The sequence below is a fragment of the Homarus americanus genome, unplaced genomic scaffold (assembly GCF_018991925.1).
Source record: "Homarus americanus isolate GMGI-L3 unplaced genomic scaffold, GMGI_Hamer_2.0 scaffold25013, whole genome shotgun sequence".
NCBI classification, from domain to species: Eukaryota; Metazoa; Arthropoda; class Malacostraca; order Decapoda; family Nephropidae; genus Homarus; species Homarus americanus.
The window spans coordinates 4149088-4166471 of record NW_024722158.1 but is presented as its reverse complement, the minus strand read 5'-3'; the positions used below and the strand labels follow the sequence as shown (position 1 = coordinate 4166471).

Below are 17384 nucleotides of genomic sequence, written 5' to 3'. Positions count from 1 at the left end.
AAATCCAAACGTAATAATGAAATTTAACATTAATGCTCTTATAGGATTACAGTGTTTCAAAAATTAATAACTTAACTTCTTCAAGTCAACAGAATAATATTCTCATTTTGTAAAGAAAATAATACTGGTAACAAGTTTATTTTCTTACATTTGTAGGGTTATAGTGTATTAAGAATTACCGGTAATAACTTCAAGTCAACACAATATTCTCATTCTGTAAACAAAAAAAATTAGTTCAAAACATTTAAATTAGCTTAGTTGAACATTGAAATGCTTATGTACTGTGACAAGCTTAGATGCCTTTTCCTGTCCTAGGCGATTTCTTACCTTTGAGTGTACAAATCCATATGTGGAAACAATTCTCTCAACCCCTGCTGATGATGCAACAGCTGTTAATAATTGCCTGGGAACATCCATTACATTTTCTGTCATATCATTGGCAAAATACTGCCACCAAGCAAGGGGTGAGAGATTTTACAACATCTTTACCAAAATAGACCTCTTTAAATGGTGCACTTCTTCCATGGAAGGACATTAATGTTGAAAGGAAATGTGGAAGAGACTCGCACATATACTGTTCTGCAATGTCTCGCTGCTCAGGAGTCAGATGTCTGCCCTGATACCTTGGATCTATCACATAAGCTAGGAAATGGGCAGGTGTCAATGCTACTTTGATTCTTTTTCAAAATTATCCATATCCTTCTTATCTGTTAAATACTCCTTAATATCAGTTTTCAGTTTTACCCAGATTTCTACAGCATCACTTAATAGGGTATGTTCTCTCTGGACACAGTCCAATGCCACAGCAATAGGCTTAAGTCTCTCTAAATAGTCTTCTGCAGTTCTTTTTAATGCCTTATCATTAACTTTCCTTTCAATTTTCTTATCAATGTCTTCACTATTTTCTTTGCACACTTTGACAAGGGTCTCCCAGTTCTTTAAATAAGATTCAATAGAATCTGTCACTGTGTTCCATCGTGTGTCTGATGGCATTACTAGCATTGTTCCTAAGATCCTGGGATGTGATGATTTCTGAATTTCAATAGTATTTATTATCTTAGGTAATAATATATTTCATGTAAATATATACATTAATAATGAGCCCTCGTGGATGGCTCCTCCTTCCCTCAAGGGAGGGCGACGAGCCTATTCCGTTCTCCCTTGATAGAAGTCACTACTCATACAACTCTCCCTCAACGCCTCACATAGAAAGGACGTCTTTAAGCAGGTCTATTTACATAGCCTCCGTCCTTCTCTTAACACTCATAGTTACAGTGATAAGTTACGGTTGATTTACACTTAGGAACTGTTTTAGTTGTTCCTGAATAAATGGATAACAGACAACTTAGGTTTTGCTACTATTACCCAATAAAATATAAACATTCCAGCCTAGTTTATTTCGACAGAACCGCTACAGGTAACAGGCTATGACATGGTGGCAGTTACAGGCCAAGAACAATTCACTGTCGCTGGTGAAGTAATCTTGGTGAATTTGATCAACGGGGTCTTGTGTACAGGTGAAGGACAGTAGGGGTGTGGTCATGGCTCCCTCGTTCAGCAGTAAGAATTAACGTTATCCTCTCACCTTGTTCTTGTTGTTGTCGTGGCCTCGCTGTTCTTGTTGTCGTGGCCTCGCTGATGGGGGTCATTGGGTGAGGGTGGCGACTGAAGGAGGTACCGCACCGACCTTGTGTAGGCGGGCGGCTGGTGGAACACGGTGCTGATGGTACACATGTGAGTAAGGTTACATGTCTTGGGTATGGCCTCCTTGTTGGTGCCAGTGCCCGGTACTCGCACCAAGGAACGTACTGCGTCTCCGGACTGGTAGGGAGCCACCATTGTGATCAATACTGCCTCACCTTACAGACGGTACCTGGTGAAAAATACAGTAAACTTTTGGTAATAATAAAGGTGAAATTAAAGGGGTATTAACCACCTTAAGATTAGCCTCTCTTCTAGCTTATTTCATTCATCTGATCATTAACCATCCTTGGGATGTTAGGTTAGATACGGGTTCCCCTGAGCTTAATAAAATCATCAGACGTTAACCAAATAAAATGCTAAAAGCGGCGTCCATCCCCCGTATGAAGGGGTTAAGGTGAACTAAACTGGCAGGTATAATATTAAAGTGACCCCGGAAAATTAATCATAATAAAAATTAATTAAAACAGTAGTAATACTTCCCCAGAGTTAATGATGATAATGATGGGAGAAATGAATAATTCATGAGTCACAGAGGAAGTTGTAAACATGTCAACACCTTATTAGTTATTACAAGGATCTTAATAATTAACTAGGTAGCCAGACACACCCCCGCCGTGCCACAACAACTATTACTACCGTACTATTACAAACCACTACTACTATTCCAACAACGACCACAATACTACTACGAGACATGCAACACTTTTATCACCGTTATTGTTTAGACAGGAGACACGTACATGTTTCCTCCCCCCTGTGCCGAGTCGAGTAGACGTGTCGGTGCTGGGAGACGACTCAGGACACACAACACAAGCAGTCCTGTGAGTGGCAGTCAAGCACACACTAACATCCAATCAGGGCGGCGCTTATAACGCCTCATGGCACACTCCACAACAACACTGACGGCAAGCACCTTCTGCCTCTCTCTCATTAATTCACTTTCCACCGCTTGTATTCGAGTTATGTTTTCAGATAAGACTTAGCCTCGAGATGTTAATTATTAGACTTGACTTGGCTAATTGGTATTTTTTATTAAGTGTCCTGGTTAATTGGAATTGTATATACTTCTAGTGTGTGTGTGTAGTACGTCGGATTTCACGTTGCAACAGTACAAAAGCTTCAATTTTAACAGTTTTCCTAAAAAATAACGTGGGATTTGTCAAGGGGCTCACACGATTTTTGGCCAGCTTTATAAGTGCTGTGTGTGTGTGTGTGTGTGTGTGTGTTTCTAAAATGTCCTGTGGCCACACTACACAGCACCACATCCTATCATCCCTTTTGATAGCATTGCACTGCAGCACCCCCACACGGCACTACACACCATTCACCACCACCGTCCTCTTCATACACAAGGTGTGGGGCTGCTGGCAACTGTGATAGGCCATTAGGGTTGAGCGCCCAGTTGGCAGCAGTGACACCACACACTTCCCACACCTCCCTCGAGAAATCAGTGTGGACCAGGTCTCTGGGACTTGATGGCCACCGAGCTTTGGACTTTAATATCGTTGGACTTGGAAAATATTGTTATTTTTTTTATGTCAATGGTCACGGTCAGAGAGAGATAAATGATGCAGGTACACATGGACATCCTCCTCAAGTATGTACGTACACCTCGACACACGCACAGAAGAGCACACATGGACACCTCTACACACACTAGCGTAAGTGAAGAAAACTTGCTTACAGGTGAAAAAAAGTAATTCAAGTGGACCCGATATTACTAAAAAAAAAAAAAAAAAAAGAGAGAGAGACCCTTGATTAATGATGATCAGCTGTGCCCCCAAAAATGTCCACCTAAGAGAAATAAACTGCCTGACGTTACCTGAGTTTAAGTGGTAGTGTCATCAACATATAGAATCAAACTGACAATCACACACACACATATGTATACTTACTGTATATCTAATATATGCATACATACATATCTACCCCGCTGTCTCTCATCTACACCTCCCTCTCTCTCTCTCTCTCTCTCACAGACATTAGGAAGGGTTGAAGTGCGCCACAGTGTCCAGGGAACCATTACCTGTGTTAAGTACCACCTGTAATCTGCACATTACCTGGCACTGTCTACTTATAACACCCAGTAACGTTATCCTGGGGTTATACCGAGTTCTTAATATTAATGTTATATCTGCAACGTTTTGCCCGTCTGAATGGCTGGGTGTAGGTGAGTGTGGAAAGACTATTTGTGTAGGTGAGTGTGGGTTGGTGAGTGGGTAAGTAGGTGTGTGAGTGAGAAGGCTATTTGTGTGTGTGTGGATGGGTAATGTTTGTGTAGGTAGGTAGGTGGATGGGTGTAGGTAGGTATGTCTGAGTGTGGGTGTAGGTATAATCATAGATAAAAGGTCTATTAACTGTACAATATTCCCCACCTCCCCAACAGTGTAAAGAGTGATGCTTACGGTCTATTTCTTCCCCTTAACGACCGTCACAACAGTATAAATCTCCCTCACTCACTTGCTGCTGCCGGACAATATCCATCTCAGTTAACGTGCAAAGTAAGACAAAATCTCTGGACAAAATCCCTCTCAGTTAACGTGCAAGGAATGACAAAATCTCTCTGGACAAAATCCCACCTTAGTTAACGTGTACAGTAGGACAATCTCTGGACAAAATCCCTCCCATATTTTATAATAATGTTTCTCAAGGATGATTTTTTTGCCATGAGGGGAGATTTTATTCCAGGGGGAAAATTATGTCAGGGGGATTATTTTGGTCCAGTACACGACTCCCTCAAGTTGTGGGTGAAAGAGGATAAAGCAGAGGGCGCACGAAGACGCTGCTGCTACTAATTATACCCGTCTGATGCCAGGGATTGCACCATCATCAACAGCATCCCCCCCCCCAAGTGATTGCACCATGAATAGGCAGTGTCCCTTGGCGGTGTTTCGAGATATAGATAAAGTTCTTATAATATCCGAGCAGGATAGGACTCGTTGCAACAGATTTAAGTTGGATAAGTTTAGGTTTAGGAGGGAGATAGGAAGGAACTGGTTCACAAATAGGGTGGTGGACGAGTGGAACAAGCTTAGCAACTTTGTAGTAAGTGCTGGAACGCTGGAAAGTTTCAAAAGGAGGCTAGATAGATTCATGGATGATAGAGAGTGGTAGTAACTCTCGACAGGAGCTGCCATGCACAGGCCAACCGGCCTATTGCAGACTCATTATTTTATGTTCTTATGTCTGTGTGTGTGTGTGTGTGTGTGTGTAAGTATATATATGTAGTAAGTGTGTGAGTAGTGATATAATTGTGCGTGTGTGTGTCAGTTTTATCGGGTCACCAGTATTTAACGCTGTGCTGTGATTGGTGGTGGAACTGTAATTGGTGATTAGGCTGTGATTGAGAAGATCAGCTGTCACCACTACAGTTCCAACCACAAAACTGTAACACGAAAATTTACTCTGATTATGCCACCGAAATATGAGGCGATAATCCGCAAATATTTTTTAACTGTTTAATATTTAATACTTTTCTCGATATATTATACCGTATGTACACGTACTTTCAACCAATAACTTAATATTTAATACTTTTCTAGAGATGTTAAGGTTATCTATCAGACAGTACTTTACTTACAGCGTTCAGTATCTGAAGGTTGGGGTACTGCTCAGCTCACTGGTGTATTAAGGGTTAAGGCGGTATTTAACCTCTTAGAGCGCTGTCTCCCACCACACACACACACGGTGGCTGTAAGGGCTGTGGTGTAAGTGAGCGAGCGGCGCCGTCACCTTGTAATTCTGCTGTGGTGGTGCGCCACGGACCTGTACGGGACCTGTCTGTGTGTTTTTTTATGAGAGCGTAGTGTGTTTATAAGAGGTTGCCAGAGTACGAGAACTATTCCTAGCGCGTGTGTGTGTGGCAAGCATGAACTTAGCATGTTTCCCTGTTAGGTGCTGTAAACGCTTCTGCGCTTCACCTTACACAAGGATGTAGGGGGGTGCCCAATAAATAATAATAATAACAAATGTGTGGGGGGGGGGGGAGTAGTTGCCAAGTTATCAACATTGTCCTTATTTCCGCAGCGTGACATATAAAACAATATTCCTCCCAACTAATATTTTTTCCCTATATTATAATTTTTTCGTACAGTATATACCAGTATATTATGATCGTCTCTGACCTATAATTACAGGTGTTCTATATAAGGAAGAGTTATTGCTGCATAGGTTGAGAATATTGTTGGTGTGTAGTGATGTAAGATTTACCTAATAAGGCAACACTCATGATATTGGCAAATTTTCATAACATCTCTCTCTCTCTCTGTGTCTCTCCCCCTCTCTCTGTCATACACACGGCCATTTTATCAGCTAGTTATCACAGGGGCAACCTCTTATCAGACGTACCTACACAGTACAATACAGTACAGTACAATGTGCACGTTTCTGCCTAAACACCAGTGTCCTTGGCAGTTGCTGTACAGGTTGACTAACCGGGGATGTATTTTGTGCAGTTGTGGAAATTTGTAGGCCGTACATACATACTGTACATACATCCAGCCATACGTACATACAGCCATACATACATACATACAGCCATACATACATACATACAGCCATACATAGACATCATATGGCCACACATACATATAGATTGATTGGTTTACATAGATTGAAAGGAATATAGATAGATAGATAGATAGATATTTTTATTCAGTAAAATCGTTATACAATTACATGCCAATTAATTAAAAAAATTACCGAATCCACAGTGTGTGTGTGATAAACGTCTATTGCATCTTCTACATTACCTGTATTTAACGTCCTTCTGTACAGGTAACTTGTGTAATAAGGAGTGCCGACTCACCTGTGAACGTGACGGTTAGGTTAGGTTATTGGATGGTTAGGTTAGGTTACTGGATGGTTAGGTTAGGTTACTGGATGGTTAGGTTAGGTTATTGGATAGGCTGATGGATATAGGCAGTCAGAGCATAACACAGTATTTGTCGTAATAACATAAACATAACAACAAAATAACATACCATAACAAACATAACAAAATAAAATAACATAACAACATGATATAAGATAACATAACATAACATAACAACATAACATAACAATAACATAACGTAACATAACAAACAACAAAATAACATACCATAACAACGTCCGGTCACCTGTTAACACTGTTGGATTCTTTATGTATTTCTATAGAGTCATTACACGTGTAAGAGAATCTCGTAGTTTTAAATATTCATGACTTATTTCCAGGGAAGTTAACTCAGCGGAAAGTGAGTAACTCTGGAACACATTTTTGGTGGTGGTGGAGGACGTGTTGGAGATAGGTGGAGGACGTGTTGGAGATTGGTGGAGGTGGAGGACGTTTTGGAGATTGGTGGTGGTGGAGGACGTGTTGGAGACTGATGGTGTTGGTGGTGGAGGACGTGTTGGAGACCGGTGGTGGTGGAGGACGTGTTGGAGACAAGTGGTGGAGTAGGACTTGATATCAAAGCTGACCATGGTGAAAGCCTCTTGTGTGTTACAGTGTATGTTACGTTCTCTTCACGTTGTGTTCGCGTCCGTCTCCTGTTGTGGTGGTGTCGCAGAAACTGCAGATGTTCCCTACTATGTGTGTGTGTGTGTGTGCGTGTGTGTGTGCGTGTGCGCGCGTGCGCGCGTGTCACTCTAACTGGCGGTAAACAAACCAACATAACTCGATGTGGGTGTTCCCTTTGAAGACTGTGTCGGAGGAACCTGTCTGTGTCTCCAGGTGTAGGTGTATGTGTGGAAGGGAGAGAGAGACGTGTGAGTAGTGAAGCATGAAGGCGTGGTAGGTGAGAGTACAGGAAGCAGAGGGAGGTCAAGAGAGAGAGAGAGTAGGAGGAGGAGGAGGAAGAAGACAAGCAGGAGAAAGGAAAAAGAGAAGGACGAGCAGAAAGAGGAAGATGAGGAGGACAAGGTAGTAGGTAGGGTGGAGGACACACAAGTCAGTACAGCGTCACCTCTCTCTCTCTCTCTCAGTACAGGGAGTCGTTGGTATTCCTGCAGGATTTGGTGAACGCCTTTGATCACATCTCGTCACCATTCACTCACTCGGGCAGGAAGCCTTGACACACCTTTAAAAATATACACGAACGAAAATTTAGATGATTGGGGGATAAACATTTTTATTTTTACTAAAGAATAATAATAATGATAATAATAATAATAATAATAATAATTATATATGATACAGTACCATGATATGTTTAAAATGACTCCCCCTCACTTTCCCTCCTCACTTCCCTCATCTCCCCTTCCATCAACCCCCCCCTCACTCCTCCCTCTCCCTCACTCCACCTCGGGACAAGTTCTCTCCTTCACACGTAATTTTACTTACTGCCAAAAGTTTACTTCATTTTCGACTCTTGTTCCTTTCTTAGGTAACTCTCACTTAACTTCTGCCACGTCTTCCTCTCTTTCCTAACTCTCCTTTTGCCACTACCTCCCCCTCCCCCCCCCTCTTTCTCTCCCTTACAGTACAGGTGAGAGAGAGAGAGAGAGACATTCAGTAAGGTCAAAGTACAGGTCTAGGTGTGTTTGAGGTACAGTACATTACAAGTGTTGGCTCGGTGTAACAGTCAGGTTTTAATCACGTTTGATACAGTGGGTCGAGTTTAGTCGCGCCCCTGGTCTGATTGTCACGTACCAAGCTTTGTGTTGGTCTGATTGTCACGTACCAAGCTTTGTGTTGGTCTGATTGTCACGTACCAAGCTTTGTGTTGGTCTGATTGGAACGTACCAAGCTTTGTGTTGGTCTGATGGGAACGCATTGATCTCTTGCTGATTCTGACTGTTATATTAAGCTTCATGTTGGTCTGATTGGAACATAATTCCCACCTCTTGTATTTCCTCCCTCCCTTCCTCCCTCCCTCCTCATTTCTTTAAAAAAAATTCTCTCTCCCTCTCTCCTCTATCCCATTCCTCCTTCCTCACCCTCTCTTTCCTCTTACCTTCCTTCCATCTCCTTCGATTTCCTCCTCCCTCTCCTCTCCACCGTCTCCTCTCCTCCCCAGGTCTTCTCCCACGGGGCTGTATGTCCATGTTGATCGTCTCACCCCGAGTACATGGGAGAGAGAGAGAGAGAAGAGTTGTGTTATATGTGTCAGCTCTCTCTCTCTCTCTCTGTTTGTCTTGTCTTATTTAAGCTCTGTCTCTGTCTCTCTCCTCCAGTAAAGGTCTCCTGATATCCGAATTGGTCACCCAAAAAAACCTAATCCAGGTAACGTTAAGGTGTTTAATCATCAGGTGAAATAGGCTGGGTGTGGGGGGGGGTTAATCTTCAGGTGACCCGAAAAAGCGACCCTCACGTCCGAAAAACTTCCATCAGTGAAGCAAGAAAAATGGGAAGAGTGAACGTTGGCAAAAGTGGAAAGTGATGGGAAAGTTGTGTCGAATATATATATATATATATATATATATATATATATATATAGAGAGATGTTTTGCGTGAGAGAGAGAGAGACAGTGTGAGACAAACCGACCGACAGACAGACAAAAAATGAGGGATAAATGGGAATATTGTGTGTGTGTGATAAACAGGTAATTGACCCTGGGGGTGACTGACTCCACCTATACTGTACAGATATCACCTTTCAACCTGGTCCACCAGTCACTCGTGTTTCAATAACCAGGCGAGAGTTGGAGGCGCCCAGAGAGTTCCTTGGAAGGTACCGTACACATAGCCCGAGCTGTGTGTGTGTAGGCAGACTTAAGAAGCTTGTGTGAGCGGACTTAACCGATCTTCAGGAGAGTTATAGAGCCAACCATCAAAGGAACTACAACTTGAAATGGCGAAATGGAAAAAAAGTCTCTCTCTCTCTCTCTCAATATTCCAATCACAGGCACAGTCGTCCCATAGATCAAAGTGTGGCACAGAAGCCTTTCCAGTAAGCCTCTCACATCTGGCTTCTCTCCTCCTTCCTTCTTCCTATTTCCTTCTTCCTTCTCCTTCTTGTTCTTGTTCTTATTCCTCTTGTTTATATTTTGTTCTTCATTCATCTTGTTTTTGTTCTTGATCTATTTTTCTTCCTCGTGACCATTCATCTCCTCCTCCTCCTCCTCCTCTCCTCCTCCTCCTGCCCCTCCTCCTCCTCCTCCTGCCCTCCTCCTCCTCTTGCTCCTCCTCCTCCTCCACCTCCTCCTGCTGACCATCCATCTCCATAACAGAAGCCTAACTATAAAGATGGGTGTTGGGCCAGTCAGCAGATGGTCCGTAAATTGGGGAAATATTACCACAGCCTGACGGAACATCACTCTGTCCTGGTGTATTGAGTTGTACTGATGTGGGGGGCGGTGGTGTTTAGGTGTGTGTGTGTGTGTGTGTGTGCGTAGGGTTGTTGTTGTTGTTGCTCCCATCCTTCCATCTTATCTAGTCAATCATGGGATAGAGTAAACAAAACAGGGTAATCTCTCTCTCTCTCTCTCTCTATTCAGTCACTGCCTTGCTCTACTTTTCTTTTACTCAATCCCCCCTTTCTCTCTCCTATCCTGCCTCACTCAATCCTCTCACACACACGCACACACACACACACACACACACACACACACACACACAGTCCTAAAAGGTCTAGTAGTAGTGAGTGAGATTGTCGGCCACGCTCATTAAATCATCCGTTTCGAGGCCTTGTTTCCTTAATGGAGAAGTGGGAATCTGTCTACAGGTTCTCCTTGTTTACAGGTCGTGTTTACAGGTTCCTTGTTTACAGGTTCTCTTTGTTTACAGGTGTTTACAGGTTCCTTGTTTACGGTGTCGTGTTTACAGGTTCCTTGTTTACAGGTCCTTTGTTTACAGGTCCTTTGTTTCCAGGTCTTATTTACAGTTTCTCCTTGTTTACATGTCGTGGGTACAAGTTGTGTTTACAGGTCGTCTGTACAGGTTCCTTATCTACAAGTCGTGTGTACAGGTCATATTACAGGTTCTTGGTTATAATTTAAGCATTGACTAATTTGGCTAAGTTAGCTTAGGTTTGGTTAGATTAAACTAAATTAGCTTAGATTAGGTTAGGTTAGACTAGACTAGGTTAGGTTAGACTAGGTTACATTAGATTAAATCAGGTTAGATTAGGTTAAGTTACGTTTTCTCATTCAGAGTTAAGGGGGAGGGGGTGGACCTGACCCACGAATTTCTCCAGATCTTGGCCCAGGGCGGAGACGTTGAGGATAATGGTAGGAAATGGGTACTTGGCTTCCTCATTTACTTTTAAAGGAGGAGGCTGGGGAAGAACACTAGGGGGAGGGAGGAGGAGGAGAAAGGGTGTTAGGGGTCCGTGTAATGGGGGGGGGTGAAAGGATCTATTTTAGAGTTTTCGTAGCTCAGGTGTGTGTGTGCTTGTCCTTGACTGTGTTTCACTCCTGACAAAATTGCACAGACCCACTATTTCTCTCTCTCTCTCACATATCCACCTCAACGTCTCTGTTTTCACTTTTCCTCTTATTGATTTCCAGACTTCCTCATTACGGGAGGGAGGAAAAATGGAAATCTCATACGAGTCAAAAAAGAACTCCAGACTCACCCACCCTTTCACTCCACCCACCCATCCGTCCGTCAGTAAATGGAGGGGGGAAGGGGGCAGTGTGAGACGTGTAATATAATTAGATTTTCAAAGGCTTTCGAGAGACGGAATTTATCGGGAGTTTCCGTCGCCGTTGTCGTCACTGTGACTCCAAAGGTTCCAACAATATTTCTCATACCCGACATACCCGTTATAATCGTTGTTTTGGTGTGAGTATGTGAGATATGCTTTAGGTGGTGGTGGTGTGTGACCAGGTGGAGAGAGAGAGAGAGAGATTGACAGATAAAGAGAAGAAAGAGAGAGAGAGTAAAATGTAAACCTGTAGGATAAACCCATTGTCCAGTTTACCATAACATAAACCCTGGGGCTAACATAAACCCTGGGGTAAACTCAACGCTGTATACATAAACCCTGGGGTAAACTCAACGCTGTATACATAAACCCTGGGGTAAACTCAACGCTGTATACATAAACCCTGGGGTAAACTCAACGCTGTATACATAAACCCTGGGGTAAACTCAACGCTGTATACATAAACCCTGGAGTAAACTCAACGCTGTATACATAAACCCTGGGGTATACTCAGCGCTGTACACCCAAGGACCCATGGCCAGGGTTGAGCGGTAAACTTAAAAATTCCTCATATATTTCCGCCCATAAATTTGGTCTCAGGACTCCCATGTGCCCAACTCACCTGAAATTACCTGTGGCACCAAAGTCTTGTGCCTCGGTATTACCTTCCTAAACTCTTTTATAAAAAAAATAATTGTTTTTTTTTATTGTGAAAAGTGAGTTATCTTCATCCTGGGGGGGGGGAGGTGGAGGGGACTACTGTAATTATTTTGATGGTGGGGTGTATGTATGTACAGTATATATGTATGAAAGCATGTATGTATGAAAGTGTATGTGTAAGTAAAGCGTTGTTAAAATCTTGTTGGGGTAAATACTGTGTCATGAGTGTGAGGGAGGGAGGGTGTCATAGGTGAGAGGGAAGGAGGGGGGAGGGAGTAATAGCCTGCACCTGACCACAACCAGCCATCTAGTTTGCATAAATCTTACCAACCGCGCCAGACTTTACTTTCCACTCCCCTCTTTATCCTCCTCCTCTTCCTCTTTTCCTTTCTCTTTACCTCCTCCACTTCCTCTTTCATCTCCTCTTCCTCCATTTCTTCTGTTTACTGAGTCATAAAGGACGGCCTATTTCTTGTACCCATGTTGTTGTTGTTATCATGATCATAGTGAAGGTGTCATGGCAGCCAAATATTTTACTATTATAAATATTATTACTTGAATTTTTTTACCCAATGTTTCTGGCGAGCTGAGGGGGTAGGAGAGGGTAAGGGCGAGAGGGCCGCACATTAAAGAAGGGGAGATGGGAGAAGCGAGGAGGGGAAGGGAGTAAGAGGAGGGAGGGGAGGGCGTGAGGTTGGGAAGGAAGATGAGGAAGGGAACGAAAGGGAGGGAGGGAAGATATGAAGTAAGGAAAGCAGGGAGGAAGGGGGGGAGGCATCAGGTGGAAGAGTCAGCAATAGGATGGTGGGACAGCAGCAGGGGGCGGACCTACATCCTCCACTTACCTGACACAAACACACCAATAACCGTGCACCCCCCTTCCTCTTTTCTTCTCTAATTTCCTGTTTCCCTCCGTTCCTCCGATCCTCCATTCTTCCCCCTTCTTTCCTCCCTTTCCTCCTATCTTCTTCATCCATTTTTCTTTTCTCCCTCCCTCCATCCCTTCTTTCCCTCTCTCCCTCTCTCCCTCCCTCACTCCCTTTTTTCTCTCCCTCTCTTTTTTTCTCCCTCCCTCCCTTCTTTCCCCTTCCCTCCCTTCCTGTTTCCCTCCCTCCAGTAAGAAATGGTCTCTCCTTGTTTTCATTCCACTTGTTCCACCGTGTTCATCTGTCCTCATTGTTCCTCTCTCGTTCCACCCCGTCACGCTAGGATAACACGAGGAACACGCTAGGATAACACGAGGAACACGCTAGGATAACACGAGGAACACGCTAGGATAACACGAGGAACACGCTAGGACTCGAGAGAGAGAGAGAGAGAGCTTTAATAAAGAACTCAGAGGGTTATACTCCACGCTGCGCCTTGAGACAACAGTGACCACTCGACCGTAAAGGAGGGTTGAGGGGGGTAAAGGGGGGGGGGATGACCCCTCTTAATGACAACTGAGGAACGGGGCGGGAACGTGACCTACACCCTAAGGACTCTGTGACGTCGTAAAACTGTAGGATGACTGTTGGAGGATGACTGTTAGAGGATGACTGGTCGAAGATGACTGTTCAACGATGACTGTTAGAGGATGACTGTTAGAGAATGACTGGTCGAGGATGACTACTAAAGAACCATTGGTGGAGTGTGACCCTTTAGGAACGTCTCAGTGATCCTCCAACACACCACCAGCTGGAGTATCAACTCCACTCCGCCCTCCAACAGGTCACACTTGTTGTCAAGAGAAGTTTCAGAAGTTGTGACAGTGATGGGTGGGAGGGAGGGACGGGGTGTGGGTGTAGAGAGGGCGGGCATCACCCCCATTGTGTGTATGGTTAAGAGGGTTACAGACACACACACACACACACACACACCCCCTTCCTATGCTTCTCTACGTCACCTCTCGCACACTAACTCACACATACACTCTCAGATCCACCTTTCTACGTCGCCTTTCACACCCTAGACACACATATACAATCTCTCCAGCCACTCACCTACCCCCCACCCTCTCTCTCTCTCTCTCTCTGGATTGGTTTTCAATATCGTCCGGAAACCAATTCCCTTTGGCTCTTTGCATGACTTTTTGAAACATTCTTCTGGAGTTTTATCAACGCCCAGGAGAGGTCGCATTCCTTCCCCTTAATGATTCACGATGGACGGGGGGGGGAGGAAGAACAAGAGGAGAAGCGAAGGGAGAGGAGCTGTGAGGAGGGGGAGACAGGAGGAAATGAGAATACGAGAAGAGAGAAAAAAAACCACTATTGATAAAGTATTAAACAAGAAACATTTTATATAGTGGGATAAAAACAGTACATTTATCTGAAGTAAACAATTGACAAAAAACAAAAACAGTCCTACTTGGGGTGAGAGAGTCAACAAGAGATGACGTAACGCCTGAGTACAGATAGTGGTGAGGTGAATCTTGACACTGGTGGAGGTTTAAAAATTTAGTGGAAATTAAATGATAAAAGTGACCGATGTTAGTTAGAAGAAATAGTGGGATATTACCTGGGAAAAACACTGACTTATTGTTCCTTTTGATGTTTACGCAGAGTGTGGTGGGGGGGGGGGTATGGCGTGTGTGTGTGTGTGTGTATTTTGGTTGAATCAGTCCCTTGTGGTGTGGTTAGGTTGACTCGGTGGTGTGGTGGACGACAGCAAGCTTGAGCTACGGATATTACCTCTCACACCATCACGACCCTGCTGCCTCCTCCTCCTCTTCCTCCTCTTCTTTTTCTTCCTCCTCTTCCTCCTCTTCCTCTTCCTCCTCCGCGACCCTGCTGCCTCTTCCTCCTCATTTATGACCCTGCCCCCCCCACCTCTTGCATCTCCCCTCTCCTCTATCACCACTCATTTTATACCTCTCCTCAGTTCTCTCCTCCCATCCTTCCCTCTCCATTGTCACCACCACACCCCTCAAACCTCTCCCTTCTCTCACTGGGTCTCTCACCTCTCCCTTGGTTCCTCCTGTCCGTGTGAGAGTGAGGCTGGGTGTCCTTGGGGGGGATTGTGAGGGATGGGGAGGGGTTCTGGGGAGCTAAGATTATGTCTTCCTGCACACGCACGCACACACACACACACCAGTAAATCTCAACTGTGTGTGTGTGTGTGTGTGTGTGTGTATATAGTGTAACAGGTGATATATTTCTTAATACCTCTCTCTCTCTCTCTCTCTCTCTCTCCACCTGAGGTTATGTGAGGACCCGTGACTGTTATATAATACTTGAAAAAAAAATCCAGTTGTTCCAGTAGTGAGCGGCCAAGGTCATAAATCATGAAGTTTTGAATACAAACTGGCAATTGGGGTTGTTTACAGGACACATCCAAGCCATTATTTCCTGATGCATGGCCATTTAAATCCATAGGAAATTGAAGCTTTTCCTGAGGGCCACATTTATTTAAGTTCCCATTAATATATAGTGACTTGTATCCCTTTTCTGTGTTCATAATTTTGTCAGTATTGTAAGTGATTGTAATTTTCTGCTCAGCGTATGAATTTTTTGTTTATATTCGAGTTAATAAAAAAACAACTTTGGAATTGTTCACTCAAAATTATACTTTAGAACTTCATTAATCAGTATTGGGTGATATTATTAGTTTTAAAAGTTTGTTAAAGGTGAGTTAATTAGTGATCAGCGATCGGTGAGGTGGACCTCGGGAAGTGTGTCAGGTGTGTTGTTTTTCTCACCTGGTCAGTTTATGTGATGGTTTAATTGAGTGTTTAGGTTTTTTATTTTGATTTTGTTGGTGATTTTGATTGAGTTTTTCTCTTTTCCTTCTTATCTTCATTTTCCCTTTCTCCTTTCCTTCCTTCCTCCACTTCCCCTCCTTTCCCCACTTCACTTCCTTCCTCCACCCACCATCCCCACCTCCACCTCCCATCCCCCACTCCATCCACCACCACCCTCACCTCCCTCCACCCCCACCTCCTTCCTCCTCCACCCAGGCGTGCAAATTTGGGCAAATATCTCGCGAAATGTTTTGTTGATTGAATAGGCGAAGCGCTGTAGGTGAAAGAACTTTGTGATTTGTGTTATGTCCCGCCGCTCAGGTAGGTGGGTGGGTGGGTGCATTATTATGTTACTCTTGTCTCTCCATCTATCTGTTGCAGTGTGGCAGTGTTAGGATGACAGTGTGAATAAAAGTACATTAGAGCGAATCAGAATGCGTTCGAGTGACAAAATGGTGAATTAATGTGCGTTAGTGTGATCAAGTGTGTTCCCGCGGACTTTGTGTTCACGTGGGTGGGTGGGTGGGGGGGGTGGATAAATGTGTTAACCCGCCAACTTGTTATTCCCGTCCGCGAAACTTATTGGCGTTGCGGGGGAACTAGACCTCGCCAAATGGACATGTTTATTGCTCTCTGCAGTGCTCTTAGTCTGGGCGGGTAATTGCTGAGAGATTATTGGGTGAGAGGTGAGAGATTAGTTGGCTAAGAAATTCCTGGCATTGGTAGGATACGAAGAAATGAAACATGAATTTATTGTGTGAGAGAAGTGGGAGGGGGGGCAGCAGGGTAGGGGCATATTGAGTAACGACCCGAATTGTATCAGAAGCGTGACGGTCTCCCCAACATTCTCTCTATCTCTCTCTTTCTCTCAGTTTGTCTAGGACCACATGGACTCAATTTGTCTCGACACACTTGGAGTTATATAATTTGTTTTATTTTCTTCACCTTGGGACGGCCACTTTGTCTTCACCAGGTCAACAAACCCATTTCATCAGTGGTGTACCAGAGATAAATTTCTTCCAGTTATTTATATCGTCGGCTGATGATGATGGTTGACAGACACACACAGACACGTACAGAGACACAGAGACAGACAGAAAAACAGACACACAAGGATGAAAACAGACACAGACAAACAATGAGAGAGTGAGTCCAGCATCCATCACCTTTGTCTGAGAGTTTATGTTTTAAGATTCTTTCTCAACCAAAAGATTAATAAACTTTACCCCCCTTCTGCCCCCCAAGGATGAAGAGGTGATTGTGTCCCCAGTGTGTGTGTGTGTGTGGTGGGCGGGGGGTAATCTTAGCTCATCTTAGGTAACTTTTGCTTACCACAACTTCTGTACATTATTATACCTCCTAAGCTTTTGTTTATGATGTGGCTCTCCCCTCTCCTGGACACACACACACACACACACACTTCCTGCTCTTAATCCTGATACTCTCCCTGTACAGTGAGTGAGTTAGTTTAGGTTCCATTAGGTTAGATTAAATTGCATTAGATTGTTAGTTCAGGTAAAGAAAGGTTAGGTTAGGTTACCATGACAAAATAATATACGTTACCTCAATATATATTTTAGGTAAAATTTGTTGAATCTTTTATATAAAATGTCAGCCGAGTTTAATTAAAATTCATTCCTGTAATATTGGTTAATCGCTCCACCTGCACCAGCCTTAGTACGTCATGTATTATAACACCAGTTTGAGCTTTTTCCATCAGTACAGTTTTTTTT

At 43.7% G+C, this 17384-nt stretch overlaps 1 long non-coding RNA gene across 1 annotated transcript; it reads right to left on the bottom strand.

The window, feature by feature from the left end:
- Positions 1-1382: 1382 nt before the first annotated feature.
- LOC121862113 lies at positions 1383-5472 on the bottom strand. The gene is made up of 2 exons (XR_006088170.1): positions 5285-5472; positions 1383-1873 (listed from the first exon to the last, which is right to left on the bottom strand). It is a non-coding gene; the product is annotated as an uncharacterized LOC121862113 (long non-coding RNA).
- Between the last annotated feature and the right edge of the window lie 11912 nt (positions 5473-17384).